This window comes from Trachemys scripta, chromosome 1 (assembly GCF_013100865.1).
Source record: "Trachemys scripta elegans isolate TJP31775 chromosome 1, CAS_Tse_1.0, whole genome shotgun sequence".
In the NCBI taxonomy this organism is placed as follows: domain Eukaryota; kingdom Metazoa; phylum Chordata; order Testudines; family Emydidae; genus Trachemys; species Trachemys scripta.
This window is the reverse complement of record NC_048298.1, coordinates 257504965-257521596: the sequence shown is the minus strand read 5'-3', so window position 1 is coordinate 257521596 and position 16632 is coordinate 257504965. Positions and strand designations below refer to the sequence as shown.

The 16632-nt window shown below is 39.3% G+C and overlaps 1 pseudogene; it reads left to right on the top strand.

The window, feature by feature from the left end:
- LOC117880122 overlaps nt 1–15619 on the top strand; it is a 31420-nt pseudogene extending 15801 nt beyond the window's left edge.
- The last annotated feature ends 1013 nt before the right edge of the window (nt 15620–16632 follow it).

The following is a 16632-nucleotide window of genomic DNA, read 5'->3' as shown; positions in this document are numbered from 1 at the left end:
TAGCCAGAGGCTCAGATACCTCCTCTATTAGCTTCTTGAGTATGCTAGGATGCATTTCATCAGGCCCTGGTGACTTGCAGGCATCTAACTTTTCTAAGTGATTTTTAACTTGTTCTTTTTTTATTTTATCTGCTAAACCTACCCCCTTCCCATTAGCATTCACTATGTTAGGCATTCCTTCAGACTTCTCGGTGAAGACCGAAACAAAGAAGTCATTAAGCATCTCTGCCATTTCCAAGTTTCCTGTTACTGTTTCTCCCTCTTCACTGAGTAGTGGGCCTACCCTGTCTTTGGTCTTCCTCTTGCTTCTAATGTATTGATAAAAATATTTACATTTATAAACTAACTTGCTACTGAGCACAGGCTTTGCTGCTGCAGCTTCTGCAGTGCTGAGCCAGAAAAGGGGGGTGGCCGGGACTGCGAGCTAGAAGTCTGAGGAGAAATGTTTTAGAACAAGAGTTCAAGATGTAATATGGGGAGATGTAGGGGAGGCAGAAAGAGGAGGGTAGGGGAGTGCAAGGACATGTATTGGAGGATCACATGGAGGGGTGGCATGATGCCATGCTCCCTGGTCTTGGAATGGGGGGGGTTCTAGTGAGATAAAAATAAGACACTGGTGGAGTATGTAGCATGATAGTGGGTGCTGAGGACTTACAGACATAGATAACTGCATGGAATGGGAACTGAGTTGAGAGCACATGGGTGCATAGAAATGGAGTACACATAAATGAGTGTGGAATGCAATGTGGAGGACAGTAGGAGTCTTGAATGGGACATGCAGGAGGCCAGGATCAGGCATGGAAGGGTGGGGGGAAATGTACTTTGAATCAACAGTGGGGTGCACAGAAGTCAGTGAAGGTTACTGGGGTGGAAAAAGGGAATGCAGATAAAATAAACATAGGGGCAGGTGACCAGAGAACATCCCTGGGAGTCATGCACAAAGAATTGGGGGAGCCATGGAAGAGCGAAGGAATCATGTGAGGGCATCCAAAGTGGGAGGGACAAGGCAGTCTTTTGATCCATGCTTAAAACAAAACAAACAAACAACCTTTCCATATCTACAGACTCATGTCAAGTGGTATTCCCAGCCAGATGGATTGAGACTCAAAGTTCATAAGTGAACAGGACCTTCAACAGATTTGTGAATATTAGAAAAAAAATAAAAATAAAAAAAAGGTTGTATGCACCTCTGACAAAAAGGTTGCAGACACAAACAAAAATCCAGGTTAGTTTGTGGAAGCAGGTCAGGTTGCCACCTGTCCAGGTTTTCCCAGGACCATCTTTTTTTTTTTTTTTTCGTGGGGTGTGTGCGGGGGAGGTAGCTGTCGTGGGAAATCTGTAAAAGTTCTAAGTAAACACTCCCATCTGTCCAGTTTTTGGGGCTTAGTATCATCCCAGCTGTCCCAGTTTTTGTACCTCAGAGGTGGCAACACTTGAAGTAGTTCAAATGCAAGTCAGGGTTGAGTTCAAGTGAATTTAATGCTGGAGTTGAATGTTTTACATGCTTTTAATTACTATAACACTACATTCAATCACTTTAGATTTTGGTAGCACTCCAAAAAAAATTATTGAAAAATGTGTTATTTTTAACTACTCTTCAAGAAACCCTGTAAGTGTCTGTATTTGTAAACAGAATAGCTATCCTCAGAGCTAAAAAGCCTGAGAGAAGGTACACTGCTGGGCAAGACTCCAAGGAAAGACATCATGAAAGCAAGATCTGGAAGTCTGATAGCATTCTGCTTCTACCACTAGATAATGTCTCCAGTGCACTGAATAATGGGCTTTGTGAAGTGCAATGTTAGTTTAGTCTCAGCAGCATTTTTAGTGACCAGAATTTGAGAGTATGTCAGAATCTTTTTCCCAATAGTTCCAAAACTTGAGGTTTCCAAGCAGGATTTTCTGAGAGGTCTCTGTTTCCTGATTTGATTTTACTTTTTCTAGATTAGTATTTCTTATCCGGAGTTCTGTAGTAAGCCCATGTGTGGCCATACTGAATACTCAAAGTAATATTTGCTATGCTGAGTTTGCAAATAACGCTTACACTGTGTTCATAAAGTATTCACTGAACAAATACGATGATGAAAAAAATCATTATCTGACAATAAGCAAATTTCGAAACATGCAATGAATAAATTGTTCATAAAAATAATTCGACCAGCCCTACAGGATTACAGGTAAAAAAACTGCACATACCATCATGCAGTAAACCAGCCACCCCAGTAATAAAATTATATGTAAAATCAAATTGTAGACCTGCTATGGAAATATACATATTGTTGCCCCTTATTCTGACACCAATGGCTGAGTGTTTCTGCATTACTAAGATGTACCAGATGTCAGGGTCTTGCAGGTCAACTTCCAAGGAGAAATCAGTGATGTGGCATCTGGGTATATTCTCAGCATAGCTTATTTACATGTATACTCCAGCCCTGGAAGAGAGGCAATTGCAAATAGCATGCAGGCAATCCCTTCTTCCAGAAATCTGAGCACATACACTATGTGGCGCCTATAAGCTAAGAGTAAACTCCCTGCTATCTGCCACAGCTTCCCAAAAAGGACCATCAAATTTAAAAACTAAAAACAAACAAACAAACAAAAAATACTACCGAACAAGGATACAATATTTCTTCAAAGACTTACTTGGTTCCCATATTAATAATCTGAATTTGTAAGACCATATTTAACAGTGCCATCTGGTGACTTCTACCAGGCCAATATAAACCTAATGATATGAGAACCAAGAAAAGATCTGCAGTTTGGTTTGCATCAGCATCACAGAGTCTGGAGTCTTCCCTTCCCCAACAGAGGCCCTACCTTTGCTTTCCCAACAATTCTATATCCATGTAATGGTTTTTTGAGGAGGAACACCAAGTGCCTGCTATTCCAGCTTGATGTCTTTGCTTGATAGCAGGCCCACTCCCGCTTGTGGCATCTTTTGGGCAAGTATCTTCTCCCTGACTTTCACACAAGCTGACCATTCGGAGCATATGGAGTATGCACAGCTAATTCAGAAAAAGAAAGTGTTGCATGTGGCTTCAGCCATATGTTGACTCCCAAAGAATCCTGCGTTGACTTTTTAATATTTTGATGAATATCTTTCACTCCTTTCTCATGCTGTTACCTTAATTATTAGTTGTGCCCTCTGTTATGAGGGTCACCAGTAGATGGTGCTCAGTAATATGTCATATTTGAGGCTTATTTTTTCATAATCATAAATGGAGTTCTGAATGCATCTCTGGGAAGAGGAGATGGAGAAATTATGTAAGTTAGATATTTGCTTTGTTGTGTTATAATTCACTTGCTTTCCAAGGGGGCTGTATAAATGCAACTGATTTGGTCTCTAATTAGAACTTAAACAATTCTGTTGATGATGCACAAAATGGAACAGAATAGAACTCATTCTCTTTTAACTGTGTGGGTCTGCAAGTTTAAAAGGAGTAATAAAGTAGTAAAAAGTTTTTTTTGGGGGGGGCTAAAGGGATAGATTGAGCCTTTAGGTTTAACCCAGAGTAGGGGGCAGTGTATAGTTGCGCTGCCCCAGTATTTGTGTAGAGAGAAATAAACTGTGGCTCTTCTCTGGTCCCTGGGGAAATAAGTTGCTGTAATCTTTTTCAGAGCTCAGCATATTCCTCCATCATACCCAAACAGTTTGCTTGTCTGGTGTGTTAAGAGGAATAGTATCATGGTTTGACCACTCTCTTCCCATCCCTACCCACCTACTTGTAGTTTCTGGGGGTATATGGACATGGACCCTAGTTCTCCCCTTGGCCCCAGAGCAACTGGAGCAAGGTAGCTATAGCCACTCAGAGGCTTACTCCCCTGTGCAACCATGTAGAGCAGTGGTGGGCAACCTGCAGCCTGTCTCCCGCATATGGCCCATTAGGGCAATCCGCTGGCAGGCGATGAGACAGTTTGTTTACATTGACCATCCGCAGGCACAGCCGCCCGCAGCCAGTGACCACAGTTTACTGTTCCCCGTCAATAGGAACTGAGGGAAGTGGTGCAGGCTTCAGGGATGTGCTGGCCGCCACTTCCCGCAGCTCCCATTGCCCGGGAATGGTGAACTGTAGCCACTGGGAGCTGCAGGCGGCCGTGACTGCGGATGGTCAATGTAAATAAACTGTCTTGCGGCCCGCCAGCAGATTACCTGGATGGGCTGCATGCCAAAGATTGCCCACCACTGACATAGAGCCACAATATAGAATCATAGAATCATAGAATATCAGGATTGGAAGGGACCTCAGGAGGTCATCGAGTCCCCTGCTCAAAGCAGGACCAATTCCCAACTAAATCATCCCAGCCAGGGCTTTGCCAAGCCTGACCTTAGAAACCTCTAAGGAAGGAGATACCACCATCTCCCTAGGTAACCCATTCCAGTGCTTCACAACACTCCTAGTGAAAAAGTTTTTCCTAATATCCAACCTAAACCTCCCCAACTGCAACTTGAGACCATTACTCCTTGTTCTGTCATGAGGTACCACTGAGAACAGTCTAGATCCATCCTCTTTGGAACCCCCTTTCAGGTAGTTGAAAGCAGCTATCAAATCGCCCCCTCATTCTTCCCTTCAGCAGACTAAACAATCCCAGTTCCCTCAGCCTCTCCTCATAAGTCACGTGTTCCAGCCCCCTAATCATTTTTGTTGCCCTTCATTGGACTCTTTCCAATTTTTCCACATTCTTCTTGTAGTGTGGGGCCCAAAACTAGACACAGTACTCCAGATGAGGCCTCACCAATATCAAATAGAGGGGAATGATCACATCCCTCGATCTGCTGGCAATGCCCCTACTTATACAGCCCAAAATGCCGTTAGTCTTCTTGGCAACAAGGGCACACTGTCGACACATATCCAGCTTCTCATCCACTGTAACCCCTACATCTTTTTCTGCAGAACTGCTTCCTAGCCATTCGATCTCTAGTCTGTAACAGTGCATGGGATTCTTCCGTCCTAAGTGCAGAACTCTGCACTTGTCCTTGTTGAACCTCATCAGGTCTCTTTTGGCCCAATCCTCTAATTTATCTAGGTCCCTGTGGATACTATCACTACCCTCCAGTGTATCTACCATTTCTCCCAGTTTAGTGTCATCTGCAAACTTGCTGAGAGTGCAGTCCATGCCATCCTCCAGATCATTAATGAAGATATTGAACAAAACCGGCCCCAGGACTGACCCCTGGGGCACTCTACTTGAAACCAGCTGCCAACTAGACATGGAGCAGTTGATCACTACCCGTTGAGCCCGCCGATCTAGCCAGTTTGAGATTGGATGGCCCCATAGGTAAGCAATAGTCTGTGACAAGGAGATACAGTTTCAATACCCTGCTCACCATCGACTTCCTATGACTTTGGGCAAATCATTTAGTCTGTCTGGGCCTCAGTTCCCCATCTGTAGAATGTAGGTTGTGAGGATAAATACGTTAAAAGAGTGTGATGCATTTGGATACTACAATACTGGGGACATATAAGTATCTAAGATAGTTATTGTGAGAAAAAAGTGCCATTTTTATACAGTCATTTTTCAAACACAAATGTACTTTAAGGCCTCATAAATCTGTGCTTTCTTCAATAGATCAATCAGTTAAAGCATCTTTGCATTACATTTTAATTGCTATATCTTTCTTTTGATGGAGCATACACAGTGTGTTATGAATTAAACACAAACACAAATGTCATATGAAGGGGGAAAATATTCATTTTCCCAGTCATAGCCAGAGTAAATCGAGCCCATAGAAAGAAGCTTATGATTTTGAAAGCTTCAGTGGATATTACTGCCTCAGTTTTATTTCTGGCTAAGCTCTAATTAATTGCTGAAGGGGAAAAAGTTTTGTTCTATGATTATAATGATGCTAGCCTTTTTAATAGCACAGTCTGAAATAACATGAAGATAAAGAAGAGAGGAACTTATATGATTTAGTTGATGATTTATTATCAAATTTTATTGTTCCTGATTCTTAATGAATATTAAATAAATTTTTAGCAGCTGCAGAAATATGCAATTAAATTTCTGTATTTAGTATGTTTTATATGCCAGAATGTGGCATTTAAGATGATTATGGAAAGTTGAATTTAATATTTGTTTGGCTTAAATCATTTCTTCTCTCTTTTATTTACTTATTGTGAATATGTCTTTAGTGTGGGCTAATTGGAATTTTCTTGTCTTTCTCTCCCCCCCCCACCTTGATATTAATATTGAAATGATATTTTCCTCAAAAGTAAGACTTTATAAGGCAGCCAGGCATTTACAAAAAAACAAAAACAAAAGAAAACTTTGTATATTGAATCTCTTGTAAATTGGCACCAGTACTTTCCCAGAATATTTGACTCAGCATCAAAGACTATGCCATAAATGTTATCATGTTTTGCAAATATTACTTTCAACCTTTAGATGGATTTCTGACATTTACACCTGTAGAAATAAACCATCTTTTGCAATATAATAATGTTGAGTCAGTCAGAATTAATTACTGAGGGATAGATTCTGCCACTCTTGCTCAGGCTGATAAACAATTTATGCTACATGTAATCCCACTAGGCTAGATTATACCTTTAGGCCAGGGGTCAGCAACCGCTGGAACGTGGCTCGCCAGGGTAAGCACCCCGGCAGGCCGGGCCAGTTTGTTTACCTGCTGCCTCCGCAGGTTCGGCTGATTGCAACTCCCACTGGCTGCGGTTCGCCACTCCAGGCCAATAGGGGTTGCTGGAAGCAGCGCGGGCCACGGGACGTACTGGCCGCCGTTTCCAGCAGCTTCCATTGGCTAGGGATGGCGAACTGCGGCCAGCGGGAGCCGCGATCGGCTGGACCTGCGGACAGGGCAGGTAAACAAACTGGCCCGGCCCACCAGGGGCTTTCCCTACACAAGCGGCGACCCCAGTTTGAGAAATGCTGAATTAGACAATACATTCAGAAGAGGGAATACAATTGATTGAACATCAACCAGCTGAAAGAAACATAGCACACGCCAAAGGCAGGATGGCATTTTTTATGTCACAAATTCTCTCCATCAAAAATCCACCCACTTTTAAGTTTTAAACTCCTGATTTGGGTGCAGGTGCATTTATTACAGGGTTAAAATGCCTTTACCACATAAAATGCCTTTTGAACAAATACATACTAAAGGATTACTATTCTCCCTTTTCTGTGGTCATCTTTGATAGAATTTACCAATTTAATATCTTTAATATTTGGAGGATCTTCCCTTCAATCCAGGCCATAAGATGCATCTTAAAAGAGAAGCAACTACCTGTTTCCCTGCCTAGCATGTGCCACAGCAACTGGAAAGTGAGGAGGGTCTTAAGTCTTTTAAAGGCGTGAAATTGGGTAATGCTGCCAGCAGACCTTTCTCCCAGTGGAATGGTCTTTCTAAGACTCAGGAAAAATCCTACCTGTAGCTAATAGGTCTTCTAACAAAGACTCATCTGCCAGTAAGAATAGGACAATTGTAAGACTATATTCACTGACTGATCACAGGTCCTGGAATCTTAGTGGCAGAACTCTGCCACAGGCCACTCCTCTGGGTAGTGAAGGACAAAACCTGTGAGATACAGCCCCACAGTGCCAGCCCAGGAAAGGGAACACCTGATTCAGCTCCTCCCTGACCTCCTTCCATCAGCAGAGGCCCTTTGTAGCTCAGACAAGAGCATAAGGTTGGATTCTTCCAGTGGGATCTCCAAGAACGTGGAGCACTCCTTGGAATATGCTGTCACATCAATTGTACCTGGCTTCTGTATGGTGGTCTCAAACATTAAAAAAAAAAAAAAGAAGAAGCTTTGTTTTGCTTTTGTTTTGCTTTTGTATTTGTTTTGCTTTTCTACCTGCATATCCTAGCCATGTCCAGGCACAATGTGACCCTCAGTAGAAATTTTTAAAACAACAGAGTAAATGGAATATTGGCCTGGAAGCAATACTCCGGACAACACAGAATAAGCACTTTGAAATCACTGGGTTAATTTTCTTTTAATTCAGCCCAAACTGTTACAAGAATCTGCACAAATGTTTCCCTTAATTATGTTTGATTTTCTTTAATCTCCATTGTATTTTTTGTCTAATACATAGGGTTCAAGGAAGAAAAGAACTTATAAGTGTTTACTAGGTGCTACAAGAACATCCATCTTTTCATAACTGACTTATTAACAGAATTAGACCTATTCCCTCCCCCTATTCCAGTAGTCTTTTATTTCATCTCTAGCTCTATTTCACTATTTCTCTTAATCCCAGTTCCATTTGTCTTATTTCCATTATTTACTTTTTATATATATTTGCCTTGTACCCAAGTGTAATTATTGTATTTGTTATATGAGCTTCTCTTGTACATAAGACTCATAACCATAACTTTCTTTCTCTCACTGAGTCTATTTGATGTTTGTAAAGCATATATAAGCCTAATTTGGGATATTTTCAAAGTTAGCAGCAATCATTCATTGCCAGGTGAACAGATGAATTCAAAGGTACTCTGAATTTCTTCAAGCTCAACTGTCGAACAATAGTACTGGTAGAATTCAGAATTTGGATAGGAAATTCCAGAGATTTTGTTTCTTAATTGTCATTGAATTTGTCCTTTCTGCTGTGTATGACATATGATGCCATTTCTCTTAAATTTATACAGTTTGGTATACATGTAGACAACAGCAACATTGATATGTAGCAGAAGAGATTCTGAACATGTTATATAACAGCAAGTCCAAAATCAGAAATTACCTTAAGTGTGTCCAGAAGGTAATGTAGAAATGGATGATTTTTTTTTTGGCCACCTCTAATAGTTGGTCCTCATAAGAGATTGCAGATCTAATATAGTTGGCAGCTAGGAATTTAGGAGAAAATTTACAAAAGCACAAATAGGAGTCAAGTGATTTGGGCACCTTCCCTTTGTGTCTTTGAAAATCTTTCCCTGTGTTCTTCGGCTCAAGTGGTAAACAACTATGCTTTTAATACTGAAGGACCAGAATTCAAATCCCACATCCCAAGTGGGAGTCAGTTAGATAAATCATGCACAACATAAAATTTCAACTCACATGTTTGGGATGAGTTTCTTCAAGTGGGGAACTATTTAATCCACACTAGAAAAATGTGAGTCTTTGTCCTCCAATTGTGGCTGATTCATGTATGAGAATGAGTCACATTCTGGCACCAGCTGATAGAGAGATTATTTTAGCTCCACTGTTGGAGGCTCAAGCTTTTAGCACTAAGGGTCTGGAGTTATTCTGCACATAATTTACATGCCCTAACTCTGAGGCTAGATTGTTCCCTTGTGTGGAAAAATATGGTGATGCCATATTGCCATATATGCACGTGTTAAACTATATTCAATGCAAAACACTTATGCTAAGGTAACATTTAAATTGTATCATTCAAATTACCAAAAAAATGGAGTAATTTCAAATGTAAGGTTCCAACAGCAAATTTAACTCAGCCTCATTCCATATCTTACATTTTATATAAACATTTTATGCCATAAACAGTCATGATAGATTCATATAGAACTAGAGCAGAGGTTCCCAAAGTGGGTGATACCGCCCCCTGGGGGGTGCTGGAACGATCCAGGGGGGCAGTAGTAGCCTGGGGTGCAATTGGGGGTCGTTGAATAAAAATAAGGGGGTGGTGGAAGCATAAAGAAAGAAGAGAATATAAGAAAATTTTGAAAAACTGTTCGTACATGTTTCATATGTTGTGTAACAGAGTTAAAGTTGTAGTGATTACTTTATTTTCCAAATAAATTCACAAAGTATAACCGATCAGGTTTCAAGTCCGCCAACAGCTCTTAACAGGCAAGTGTTGGCAGGCGAGCATGTCACGCATTGTCGGGAAGTCCAGCATGCATCGGCAGGAATATGTGCGTGTAAATGACTTGTTTACAATACGATACTATAAATAGGTGACATGTATGAAATCTAATTTAGATTGTTTCTGAATTGTGTAAAAAGCAGTTAACAATAGTGCAATAAGTATTTAAAAATTTTTATTCATATTCGATACCTTCGATCTTTATGGATTACGGATCACATACAAAGCAAATTGTATTATTGTTGTTTCAATAAAACAGCAATTTACACGTGAGTATTTTTATACATTATCTTACATATCTACTGGACGTTTCTGTGTCTCTAGTGCTTACTAATAATAAAATCGTAGCAGGCTTGTGTCGGTACAGAACTATTTGAATTGTACAGTCAATATATTTGTCATTTTTATTACAATATTAACGAAAACAGGGGAATGAAATCGTAAAAAAACTGTTAACTATTAACATTTATTTATATCTATTGAATCATCTGTGTTAATTGGTAAATAAGGCGCGTGTTAATAAGGAACAATTACACTGCTCTACAGCCAAAATGCTTCTGAAATAAATGTAGTCAAACTTTACTGATTCTGGGTCACTGAGAACGAAAATGATGCTTAAAATTGTTGATTGGCTCTAGTTTTCAAGATATGCTATTGGGTCAGTATATATGACCCTTGACTTGGGAATGGCGGAGGATAAGTGAGTTATAAAGGGAAGGGATCTCAATTTAAACCAGAAATGACTAAAATACATCTTTGACTGGATCTATGAATAAATCTATGACTGGGTTTGGAAGGTACTTGCTTTTTAGACAAAACAATGAATGATGCAATCTGAAGCTGGTATTGCGTCATACATGATATGAATTGCATCATGTTATTCCTAGAAGTCATGAATGATGCAATCATAACAAAGCTTACATCACTCTGCTGAACAAATTGCCCTATATCAGCTCTAGAAATCATACAGTGTCGTGCTCTCTTATTTGTCAGTGTTTGATTTTCCAAAGGGACACATTTCTGTTTACCCGAAGTGAGCAGAGATGCTTCGTACTTGTGTGAACAGTGCAGATAACTCCTGCTATGTTTGTGGTGAAGTGACTTTTGCATCACAAAAGCACAGTATAACTACTATGATTAAAAAGCAACAGAGGGTCCTGTGGCACCTTTGAGACTAACAGAAGTATTGGGAGCATAAGCTTTCGTGGGTAAGAACCTCACTTCTTCAGATGCAAGTAATGGAAATCTCCAGAGGCAGGTATAAATCAGTGAGGAGATAACGAGGTTAGTTCAATCAGGGAGGGTGAGGTGCTCTGCTAGCAGTTGAGGTGTGAACACCAAGGGAGGAGAAACTGCTTCTGTAGTTGGATAGCCATTCACAGTCTTTGTTTAATCCTGATCTGATGGTGTCAAATTTGCAAATGAACTGGAGCTCAGCAGTTTCTGTTTGGAGTCTAATCCTGAAGTTTTTTTTGCTGTAAGATGGCTACCTTTACATCTGCTATTGTGTGGCCAGGGAGGTTGAAGTGTTCTCCCACAGGTTTTTGTATATTGCCATTCCTGATATCTGACTTGTGTCCATTTATCCTCTTGCGTAGTGACTGTCTAGTTTGGCCAATGTACATAGCAGAGGGGCATTGCTGGCATATGATGGCATATATAACATTGGTGGACATGCAGGTGAATGAGCCGGTGATGTTGTAGCTGATCTGGTTAGGTCCTGTGATGGTGTTGCTGGTGTAGATATGTGGGCAGAGTTAGCATCAAGGTTTGTTGCATGGGTTGGTTCCTGAGTTAGAGTTGTTATGGTGTGGTGCGTGGTTGCTGGTGAGAATATGATTAAGGTTGGCAGGTTGTCTGTGGGCGAGGACTGGCCTACCTCCCAAGGTCTGTGAAAGTGAGGGATCATTGTCCAGGATGGGTTGTAGATCACTGATGATGCGTTGGAGAGGTTTAAGCTGAGGACTGTAGGTGATGGCCAGTGGAGTTCTGTTGGTTTCTCTTCTGGGCCTGTCTTGTAGCAGGAGGCTTCTGGGTACACGTCTGGCTCTGTTGATTTGTTTCTTTATTTCCTTGTGTGGGTATCGTAGTTTTGAGAATGCTTGGTGAAGATCTTGTAGGTGTTGGTCTCTGTCTGAGGGGTTGGAGCAGATGCGATTGTACCTCAGTGCTTGGCTGTAGACTATGGATCATGTGGTGTGACCTGGGTGGAAGCTGGAGGCATGAAGGTAGGCGTAGCATTCGGTGGGTTTTCGGGATAGGGTGGTATTAATGTGGCCATCGCTTATTTGTATGGTGGTGTTTAGGAAGTGGACCTCCCGGGTAGATTGGTCCAGGCTGAGGTTGATGGTGGGGTGGAAGCTGTTGAAATCATGGTGGAATTCTTCCAGGGTCTCCTTCCCATGGGTCCAGATGATGAAGATGTCATCAATATAGCATAGGTAGAGAAGGGGCATGAGTAGATGAGAGCTGAGGAAGCATTGTTCCAGGTCAGCCATAAAAATGTTGGCATATTGTGGGGCCATGCGGGTGCTCATAGCGGTGCCACTGGTCTGGAGGTATATATTGTCACCAAATTTGAAATAATTGTGCGTGAGGATAAATTCACAGAGCTCAGCAATAAGTTGTGCTGTGTCATCAAGAGATTCCCACTACATCAAGAAAGATTGGCCACTCAGACAGTCATTGGAGCCTGGGAGGAAAAGTGTTCAGAATCCACCACTTGTTGAATCAAGGAAGATTTTTTTACCACCCTTACACATCAAGCTGGGTCTGATGAAGAACTTTGTCAAGGCCATTGACAAAACACAAGCAGCCTTCAAGTACCTCCATGGAAAATTTCCAAGGTTAAGTGAAGCTAAGATAAAGGAAGGTGTCTTTGTTGGTCCTCAGATTCGTGAACTTCTTCGAGATGATGCATTTGACCATGCACTGCATGGCAAGAAAAAGACGGCTTGAAAAGCCTTCCAGTTAGTGGCAATAAATTTTCTCGGAAACAACAAGGCAGACAACTACAGGTTGTTGGTGGAAAACCTCCTCAAGGCATACAAAAACCTTGGTTGCAACATATCACTAAAGATACATTTTTTGCACTCTCATCTAGATTTTTTTCCCACCGAACTGCGGAGCAGTGAGTGACGAGCACGGCAAGCGATTTCATCAGGGCAAATGGAGCCCATCAATGCTTGCAGACTATTGCTGGACAGTGACAAGAGATGCTCCATTTAATGAATACAGCAGACAAGCCAAGAAGCGCGGAGTAGACACTGAATAGGACTAAACTATGTACATAATAGTTTTTTGTCTTTTGTTTCATAATACATTTTATTTATATAACCCTTTTGCTGATTTTTAAAGTGTTACATAAACAGGACAGGTGAAATATTATCATGTAAACCAACCATAAACACATGAAAAGACCTAGGTTTACAATTTATGATTAAACCTCTACTATCTACAGTATATACATAAACATAAAATTTAAAAATTAGAAATAGTAGCCAGTTACTTTAATTGTCATATTTGAATTCAGCACATCAAAATACATAATAAATAGCACATTTTATCTCTGAAGCAGACGACTTCTCAAAAATTGTAGACCAGTGTTATTTAAATAAGGGCAAACTAAATTAAAACTATTAACTGATTTTTAATTGCATATTGATTATTTTTTAAATTAATTATTTTTGATAAATTTAGTTTGATATTTGACAATTTAATATCAAATACATATATCTAATGCAGAGCAAAGAAGAAAACCCATTTTATTAGTTTCATCAGTATTTCAGTTTGGTTGTCTTTTCTCATCTTACGCAAAAACCACTGTATACCTTATGTCGTGGGCGATATTCTAATAACACAACTATTGCAAAATTTTTGGTTACGGCAAGAGAAATTGCACTTTTTCAGTTATATAAATTGTTATATATCTTGATTATTTATCATAAATGGGGTATAAAATTAACACAAATTTTATTTCTTTTACAGATAATATCATGGCTGAAATGTAGACAATATAGTATTGAATATGTTACTTGAACTATGGCTTTATTCAGTCGCCTACAATCAACACATTACCGATGTGCCTGATTTGCCAAAAAGTTTTATCAAATGAAGCTATGAAGCCTTCAAGACTACAAGAACATTTGACAAAAGTTCATGCTGATAAGATAGATAAGGATTTATCTTATTTTCAAGCACTTAAAGAAAAATTTTTGAGACAGCCGACATTGGCAAAACTCTTTTCAATAGCATTCAAAGAAGATGATGATGGGTTGCGTGCTTCTTACAACATTTTGTTATTGATTGCTAAATCGGGAAAACCGCATACTATTGATGAAGAACTAATTCTACCAGCTATAAGTGAGGTAATACGCACTATGCTACACAAGCCAGCATCTGATATTACCAAGAAAATTTCTTTGAGCAATAATACAGTGCAAAGAAGAATTGATGAAATGGCTCAAGATATTGAAGACTCATTATGTGAGTATTTAAAAACATCCCAGTTCTCTATACAGTTTGATGAGTCAACTTTGTCAGGAAATGAAGCCTTACTTTTAGCATACATGCGATTCATAAAAGAAAAAAATTGCCAAGAATTATTATTTGCTAAAAATTTGCAAACTGATACTAAAGGAGAATCGATATTTCATGTATTGGAAGAGTTTTTTAAAGAAAAAGAAATCCCCCTGAGTAATATCTTGTCAGTTGCTATTGATGGTGCTCCAGCGATGATAGGGCGCTACAGGGGTTTTCTTGCATATTTAAAAAAAGCAGTTCTGAATGTATTCGCTGTACACTGTCATTCATCGTCAACATTTAGTTGCCAAAAATCTGAGTGAATGCCTACATAGGTCATTACATTATTTCATTAAAGCAATCAACAAAATCAGAAACAATTAATTGAATGACAGATTGTTTGGACAACTTTGTATTGAAAAACGATGAAGAATTCAATCGCTTGCTGCTTCATACAGAAGTTCGTTGGCTATCAAAAGGTGCCTGTTTGGATCAGTTTTATAAAGTCTTTGACTCTGTGCTAGAGTTCCTAGAAAACAAAGATGATGCTTTACAAGCCAACTTGATTGATTCCAAAAATGACATAGCTTATTTGACAGACATGTTTAATAAATTTAATGAAACAAATTTACAGCTCCAAGGCAATGAGCTGAATTTAATCAAAACAAAAACTGTTATTTCCGCGTTTGTGGCAAAACTTCTTCTGTACAAACGAAATTTAGGACGAGGAGAATTCAGCCAGTTTCCAAGTTTATCAACAGTAGAAAAACATGATGAAGACTTGCTTACCTATTGTCAGCACTTGGAGGCTCTCCATTCTGACTTCAATCAACGATTTGAAGATATTCTTAAAATGAACATACCCGATTGGGTTTTGGACCCTTTTTCAATTACAAACACAGAAGAATCTCTAAAATTACAAGAAGAACTGATAGAAGTAAAAACAAATGAGGAATTTAAATTTAAATTCAAAGACAGCTACCAAACAGTTCTGGCTGCAAAAGCAGATACCTACACTTTATCCTGGATTATGGGCTATAGTACAAAAGTTTTTAATTGCATTTCCTTCATCATATTTAGTGAAACGTGGGTTCAGTGCGGTCACAAATCTGTTAACTAAAAAAAGAAACTGACTGCAAATAGCTAATCGCGGTGATTTAAGAATGCTGCTGACAAAAATAGAGCTGAACATTAATAAATTGATAGCAGCGCACCAGGTTCATCCTTCGCATTAGGATTATTTTTAATGTTATTCGTAATTTTTATTTTAATATTATCCTTCGTTATCTTAATTTTCTGTGTGTAATGCGAATGTTACTATGGTTGATTTTAATAAATAATTTTATAATTTCAAGGTGTCTTATTTACAACAACATCTTTCTTTACGATATTGTAGGATGTAAGTAGAAATATAGATACATAAAAGAATACAAATTTGTCACTGCATCTTTCTGTTTGTTCATTTAAAGAAGGTAGAGTTCCAGGGGGGCGCTGAGTAATTTTTTTTCTGAAAAGGGGGCGGTAGGCCAAATGAGTTTGGGAACCTCTGAACTAGAGAAACAAGAGTACAGGATACCTCATACGTTCAACAAAACAGTATTAGATATGGCCACCATTTATGCTGAAATCCTTAGTTCTGTTATTGTTTTCACCTTAATGTTGCACTTAACATTTAATTACTATAGTATATTTAACTATATGAGCCTTGTGAGTTGTGTGTGAGTGTGCATATTTAAATCTGTAGGAGTCCATCATCATCTGGAGGTGTCGGCCATTTTGTATTCAACTCCTATACAGCCCAATACAGGGGATGAACTTAATGTGATCTCTCATATGGTTTGTTTAGACTAGTAAGAGTGGTTAAGGATATACTGAGATTAGCTAAAATGTTTTAGCTTTCCTCAACCTGACCTTGGCCTCTTTCCAAGCATAGATCCAGGTTAATATCTTTTTACTTTGATTTATATCTAATCAAGGTCCACCTGAAGGTCCTCCCTAAGGTCAATCTTGACCATTGAAATTAAGGTAGAAGGTTCTAACCTGTATCTGCACTATGAAAAAGATCAAAGTTAGGTTAGGGTTAGCTAAAATGTGCTAACTCTGTTGTAACCTCATTCACTTTTCCTAGTGTAAAGCACTCAATTGAGACCTTTGTATTTACAGTTCACTGTTTTCCCTTAAAAAAAAAAGTCATTCAGAATGAAAGCATGTGGCTATCCTTTGCAACACACGCAGATTAAATTATCCTTTAAAAAAAATGAACCCATATTTAGTAATGTTAGTCTTTACATTATCACAATTTAAGTTTAATCTCTACCTTGTTGAGGAAATTTGTTT